The 7,584-nt window shown below is 37.7% G+C and overlaps 1 long non-coding RNA gene across 1 annotated transcript in view; it reads left to right on the top strand.

Annotated features, from left to right (window-relative positions):
• The first annotated feature begins 4,605 nt into the window (after positions 1 to 4,605).
• The window catches only part of LOC148127280 (uncharacterized), a 28,941-nt gene continuing 25,962 nt past the window's right edge, over positions 4,606 to 7,584 (top strand). Inside the window, exon 1 of the long non-coding RNA XR_015742166.1 lies at positions 4,606 to 4,881. This is a non-coding gene — a long non-coding RNA (uncharacterized LOC148127280). The remainder of the gene's footprint in view (positions 4,882 to 7,584) is intronic.

Below are 7,584 nucleotides of genomic sequence, written 5' to 3'. Positions count from 1 at the left end.
GTGCCCATTTCCCCTTCGGAGGAAAGGAATTATAATATTCCGTTTCACCACAATGATGATGTCAACAGGATAGAATTAATCATCAGGCTAAATTTAGTAATGAACAGGTTGGCCAATAAGTTTTTATTGCAAATCCCAAGCTGGATTCTCCATTAACAATATGAGCAAATATGAAGGAAATATTATGTGCTACCCAATATAGTTTGATCTATCTTTTTCCCCCTAGATTTATACAAAAGCTACCTCTTTCTCTAACATATGGAGACTCTGTGTAAAAAGCTTTCTAACGTATGCAATTTTTAATAAATTCCTATCCAAGTGCTTTTAAAACAAATCTCCCTCAAGGTGTTTTCTTAGTCTGGCTATAAAGGTTTTAAGATAAATGTGTCTGATTTACCTCTTTTTGTCTGTCATTTTAAGACATGTGTATTCTTTTTCAGGTACATTTCTAGAAACAAATTTCTTTTGGAAAAGAAACAGAAGAAGAATCCATTCAAGGTTGCTGGAGGGTGGGGTGCTTGGAAGAGCTAATTTTGGCAGATCTCACAAATTTCTTTTTTTAGAAATCTGTGCAGATTTCTTCCACATGTCCAGAGATCCATATCATTACCTTCTTTCAAATATTCTAATAATGTAACATTGCCATTCATTCCCACTTCATTCAGAAAGGGTAGCAAAATATTTCTCTTTTAACTTTCACACTTTCACTGATACACTTCCTTTATATTCCAAAGTATTCAGCAGTGAATTGAAAATATAGGATTCAGCATTTTGACTAGGGAAATCAAATGCAAAATATGCTTCAAGACACCTTTCTGGTCTTTGCCACCAAGTCACCAAAATAAAATTATATGAGCTGGAGATTTAATACAGAGAATTGCGAGTTAATATTATATTTGCTTAGTATTTCAGAAGGTCACTGTTCCTAGTAATATTTAAGGATCAAAATATGCTCCAACATTGTTAGTACCAAGCAGCCTAAAAACATACTTCATAACAATTAGTAGTATAGTTTATCACATAGCTAGAAATGTAACATTTTTCAAAGAAGTATATAAGCCTCAGAACAAAATGTTCCTGTTTAAATTCAAGAACATGACTTTCCTTGGGAAAAAAAAAGGGAAAATTGCCATGCCATAGACCAAACAGCAGAGTATTTTTCTTAGGAAGTAATTCAGTATTTTCTCAAGAACATAAAATAGCTCCTGACTCAAGGTCGGAGTTTTCTTACTATGAAAGGTCCTTTGGATTAGATGTAAAGCATTTAAAAAAAATATCTTATGGAAGCCACAAGAATGTTGAGTGAATATTTTCCACACTGTAACACATCTCAAAACAACATATAGCCCTTTTCACCTCAACATCACCCTCTACTAAAGCTTTGTCTTCTTTTTCAGTGACCATTGTATCTGCATGTACAATAAAGTACGTAGAAATAAATTTTTATTTTTTGATACCTTACTTGTAACCTCCCGTATATTTGGACTTTTATCCCTAGGGTTGTTGTTATATTTCAATATAACAATTCAGCTGGTATTATAGTTGTACCCTGGAAAGAAAGAAATAAGTTGTAACTGAATATTTAAAAAAACAGTTTGGGATTTAAAAATTGTGGGTCACATTCCAGCCACTTAGTTTAAGCTCAAGTCTAACAATTTTTACTTGTTTGAAGAAATAAGAGGGGAGGAGGAAGAGGAGGAGAATATTTTTGAAGAAAAACAGCTTAACTCAGACTCATGGAGCTTATCTGAGCACATAGTAATGTAAAGATAATGCAACATAGTTTTTAAAAAAGACATACTTCAACTACTAAAAACACTGCAGATGATATGCCATGTTAGCAGGAATAGTTCTCTAGTAACCCATGAAAGTTTGTTCTCTGACATTCGGTCAGATTTATTGCTTGTGTGGAACTTCTTGGCCTCCTCAGAGTAGGAATCACTTTGCGGGGGTGGGGGTTAAACATCCTGGAAAGGTGCTTTAGGAACTTACTTTTGTCATTCTTATTTTGGGCTTGTATCCCAATGACTTCAGCCTAAAAGCATTAAAATTAGTTTCTTATACAGGCACTGCAGGTGAGGGTTTAAAAAAAAAAAGATTTAATTTGCTATTTGATTCGCCCCGGGATTTTCAGGTGTTGCACGAGGGAGTAAAGAACAGAAAGTTCTCGGTTGTCAGCTGTTGGATGATGGCCATAGCATTATTAAATCAGCCAAGCACGCTGGGTCTCAACCACAGAATTTAATTTTCCATACTGCAGGGGCTAATCAACTACTATAGGCTCTAAGTCTTGAGAAGACTAATTTTGTCTGTATGCACACACACACACACACACTCAAAGACACATGTATATAAACTTTCAAAGTTACAGTAAAGTTAATTTTATAGCTTTGCCTATCCTCGGGGTTTTAGTGACAAGCACTTTAATTTGTTGGGAGTTGGATAATCCTAGAATTAATGCTTAGGCCAGGATGTAAGTTGAACAAAGATGAAGGTTCTGAGAGCGAGATAAAATGGCCTCATTTCTTCCATCTAACCAAGAGAGCCCATGTACATCAAATAAGACCACACAGCCACCGCTGCTCCCTCTATACAATTGGGTGCCAAGCCTTTCTGTAAAACAATAATCCGTCTATGAAACAGCAGCCTGTGATGAAATGCCAGATTAGTTGCTATGCACTAGTTTATTGAATTCTGGCCTCTCCAAGTGGGCCCTGTTCCCTCACCATCCCGTTACTATTCAAAAAGGCTCTCTATATTGGGTTTATGTCCAGAGCCTGCTATTTAATTGGTTACTGTCAAAAAATCTCCCTTTCTATTAATATGTTTCCCCATATTAGTAACTGAACCATGAGGATTTATTTGTAGAAAGCGGTAGATTGGAAAAGATGGGGCAAAAGGGGAGAAGAGGAAGAGGGAGGAGGGGTGTGAAAGAAAGGAAGTAAATGGATACCACAGCTCAACACTGCTGCAATATTAATCTGCATTGTTTTCAATCATAGGAGCTGTTTCTTGGACTTCTCCCAAGTAGAAAGAGGCAACCGCAATGAAATAATGATACCTTAAAGAGTAGCAGGATGAGAGATAAAGGCTGCATTACGTATCAAATATATGTCTCTCTCTGTGTGTGTATGTATATGTATAATCTGCAGCCGCAATTTGCATGAGCAGGAAAAAATTCTTGCAAAATAATGTCTGCCACAGATTTATCAGAAACAGTTGCTTGAAAAGCAATTGGGAAATGGAAGACAGAATCCACTGGAGAAAACAATAATGAATAAACTTAATTATATGGAAATAATTTGTCATACAAAATTAGTGAGACAGAAAGAAAAGAAAAGAAAAGAAAAGAAAAGAAAAGAAAAGAAAAGAAAGAAAGAAAGAAAGAAAGAAAGAAAGAAAGAAAGAAAGAAAGAAAGAAAGAAAGAAAGAAAGAAAGAAAGAAAGAAAGAAAGAGAGACGGAGGCTTCATAGTCCCTGAAATCATTTTTTAAATCAGTTTTTTTTTTATTAAAAATGGAAATAAATTGGATTTCTTCAATCTGATGCCATCCAAAATATGGGGAGACCCGGTTTGGGAAAGACTGGAGTAAACTTCCCTTTAATCATTGCTTACTCTTTTCCTCCCCACCGCTGCATTTTTGGCCCTCCAGTTTTCTATTCTTCTTTTGTTCAGAAGGGGTTGGGGGTGGGGGAGAAAGGCTGGGAGGGAGGTACTGTATAAAATTTTTTGGAAGATTCAGTAACTGCACTTGGTCTATTTTATGATTTCCAAACTCTGTTCCAAACATTGCTGCAATTACATTTAAACATAGAGAATAATGGCCTATTGACATGTATATGGTTTTAGAAAATACGAGGCCTCTTTTGCTCCACTGGAATTTTTGCCACAGTTTACATTTACATTGCATTAGGGATGCTCTTTTTAAAGGCAACATCCCATACATTCAGACGTTTTGACGTTATCTGGGTCAGAGGTAATAATACCTCAAAGCTATAGGCCCTGGGTGTCCTGGGAATCGCTCAGAGGCAGACGCAATGCATTAATGAAAACAAGAAAAATACCACGAGGATTTTTTTCCACGTTATTAAGTCATGCTTTATGACATACCGGTCTGCTCCAACATTTATCTATCAGAGATAAATTGCCATGGTCATGCTCTTTTGCTCCATCCCAACTGCATTATACATTTCCAAAATTGAAATCTGCACTGTTTCTCCCCCAGCCCAGCCCACAGTCTCATGTACAGCTCGATGTGACTGCACATGAAAGGAAGGGCAAAGCGCACGAAGGCGCCCCTTTCGTCCTGCAAAGTTTTCTCATGCATTTACCAGTGCACCGAGCAGCTGCCGGGTTTTATTTGTGGTTTGACAAGGGAGGGGGGTGTTGGGGTGTGTGTGTGTGTGTGTGTGTGTGTGTGTGTGTGTGTGTGTGTGTGTGTGTATTCCTGGCTCCTTTGCCAAATCTTAACCAGCTTGTCAGGGTTCAGAACTGCACAGCTTGGGCTAGGTATGTAAGCAACTCAGCACCTTTCTTGTTTCCAGCAGTGCCCAAGACATAATTGAAGTGGAATGCAGAAATATTCCACCTGTGAGAATGGAGAAAGAAAGGGCTCTTTGTCATCCTCCAAGAATAGGTCAGTTGTAAACAGCAGCTGCTCAAGAAGTCTGGAGGCTTGAAATGAATAGCAAGCCCTATAAAAGTAGGGCACGGCCTATCCCAAATCAAGTGTGCAGCCTTACGTCTCCTTACTAGAATGCCAGCAAGAAGAGGGGCATTTAGCATGAAATTTTCTGAGACTTCTGAGATAGAAGTCCCGGACCTATTTGCTACTGTTAAACATGATTTTCTAAAAGCAGTGCTTTCTAATCCTTACAGAGGTACAGTATATTTTTAATCATCTGGTTCTTTAGTCTAAAGATGCATCCAATCTCCTTTCATGGGGTCAAAAGTAAATAATTTCTCCTTCTTTTCCTGCCCTGCTTTGCCCTTTTTACCTTTTCTCATGCATTGTAAATGCTCCTTTTCATTTATAAACAAAAACAAAAACCAGCCAGTCATGGTGAAATCTCCCTCACGGTGCACCTTGCCTCTTTTTGTGGCTGAATTGTAGAGTCAGTAGAATTGCCTTATGTAATACTGGTATTGGGTTGTTCCACTTTTGAATTCAGTGGGTGGGGAGAATTTGGGGTTTGTCTCTCAATGTTTAGAGAGAGAATTAGCAGGCCAACAGAAAGCATCCTTCCAAGGATTCCCCTGACTTCATTCCATCTGTTATAGCATTTAATTTAAACAAACAGGCCTTCATCTTCACTTCTCTCTCTACAGTGCCATTTATACAGGAAGGCCAGCCTGGGCCTTCTAGTGCCATAAAGAGTGACTGAAGATGGTTTGGAGTGATTGAGAGTGGGTCTTTCAGCCCCGAAGTTGCCATCCCCTGAAATTGATAATGACATAATAAAGCAAACACTGAACTACACTTATTTAGCAAAGCTTGCAAAGCACTGTAAACTGTGAAGTAAAAAGGAAACGAGGTATATAAATGGACTTACAGAAGTTCATAGGAATGCAGTTTGTCAGGAACCATCAGGTGGTGTCTTATTTAACTATCAAATTGACATACGATTAACACAGTGACTATGGAAAGAACTATGATTTACGTTGGGCAATTGTTGCTAATAAATTTTAACCTGAAACATTATTTTATTTTTGAGGAAAAGCAACACTCAGTGGCAATCCCAAGAACCTTTATTCTCAGTAACTTTTTCAATCTTTCTATTGTAAAAGAAAGCATGCAAAATTTGATCTGTGAATTATGCTGATTTTATTTCAGTGGGCCTACATACTTGTCATAGGTAACATGATATGCAGTTTTCTTACATGGAAGCTTTTTAATTTTTTTAGATGGAACTCACATTGCCTTGAATGAACGAGAACAACCACAAGGTCTTGTTCCAAAACATAGACCACAGAAGGTGTAAGTCATCTTCCCTAAAGTGGTCCCCTCCATTCATACCGAGACTAAAATTCTGAGGATTCTTACATAGTTGTTGGAAATTCGGTTCCTGGATATCTGGAGGACACTGACAGAATCTTGTTTTGAATGGCCACATCAAGACCAGACCAAAGACTGCAAAGGGTTATTTTTTAGCTTCCTCACATCTTACTGATGCCTGGACTCCCTGACTGGGGACCTTATCAGCTGTGTCTTCAAGACAAAGGACTGAATCTGAAGAGAATAATTTATAAAGCAATGCAGCAATTTACATACCAATTAATAAAGAAAGGAGTTTGCCTCTAGGTGTTTTTTAGAAGCCAAATGGCCATGCAAAGTTTTAATAAGGCATACCTAGAAAGATAGTAGGCCATACCTAATTTATGTCTTGAATGACTGGATATTAAAACCGTCACTCAAACCCAGGGCACTTCCTACCGGTTTATATTCCAGAGCTCTCAACAAAAGTCAGGCTCTCAGCCCCAGAAAAACGCCATTTGTCAGAATGACAGGTTTATGAACATATATTTTAGTGGCAGTGATAGCAAAGATTGACAGCCATTAGACAGCATTGTAATATTAACAGATCCCACAAGGTTAACTGGGTTCTTAATACCACCCATATTTACATTCAGAATATGCCTGAATATTGCATCACTCCAGAGCTTTATAGGCATTTTTAAATAGTTTGTATTAAAACTCCAGTTGTAATAGATATCCTGATTCTATGTAGGGGAATGGATCATATCTAAAGCCCAACACACACTATTTTGTATAATGGGCACTAAAATAGAACCCATATGTGCCCCCCTCCAAAAAAAAGGTTTCAAAAGAAACTCTTTGGTTTATGCTAAAATTAGGATGACTGCAACATGATACAAAAATTCTGTATGACTTATACAACTCCTAATACCTACATGGGTGTGACATCAGAAGATAGTAAGAGCACAGTATCATGGGCCTACAAAATGTGAAGCAGCTCCAATTTTTTCATGGATCACTTTCTTCTGATTCCTAGAGTGATCTTCTCTTAAATATTCCTCAACATGAAAAATTGAGGTGCTATTCCTCCATGCCAAAAGACGAGCTGCTTCACTTTTTTTGGCTGCTTTACTTTGCTGGAAGTGGGGCCAGAAATTTACAAATTCATGCTCAGGCACAGAAAATTACAAAAGGACAATGAAGGAGCTTCTTTGTTAATGCTCTGATAGGCTGAGCCTGTGGTAGTTTCTATCACGACATTTCACAGTGCCGCCTCAAAGGGGCACTTTAATCAAGGTTTCAAGTTGAATCCACCTCCACGTATTCCTCTTTCTTCCCGGAAGGGCTTAAAATCTCAAAATAGTTGAAAATTAGTATAATAAGATCTAAAATTTAGTTGATAGAAATGTAAAGTACGTACTTCTCAATGGTGCCATTCATCACCATTTCCTTCCTACGTCCCATTAATAATATTCACTCAATTAACATCAACTTGAGAGGCATATTTCACTTCTTAACCATGCTATAATCAGTCATTGTACCAAAACAATAACTGCGGTAATTTTCTGAATTGTGAATCTAAAACATGCCCTGTCAGAAACCTGTT

Source organism: Pseudonaja textilis, chromosome 2, assembly GCF_049901715.1.
Source record: "Pseudonaja textilis isolate UNSWEBS1 chromosome 2, rPseTex1.2, whole genome shotgun sequence".
Taxonomy (NCBI): Eukaryota; Metazoa; Chordata; class Lepidosauria; order Squamata; family Elapidae; genus Pseudonaja; species Pseudonaja textilis.
This window is presented reverse-complemented; position numbering and strand designations above follow the sequence as displayed.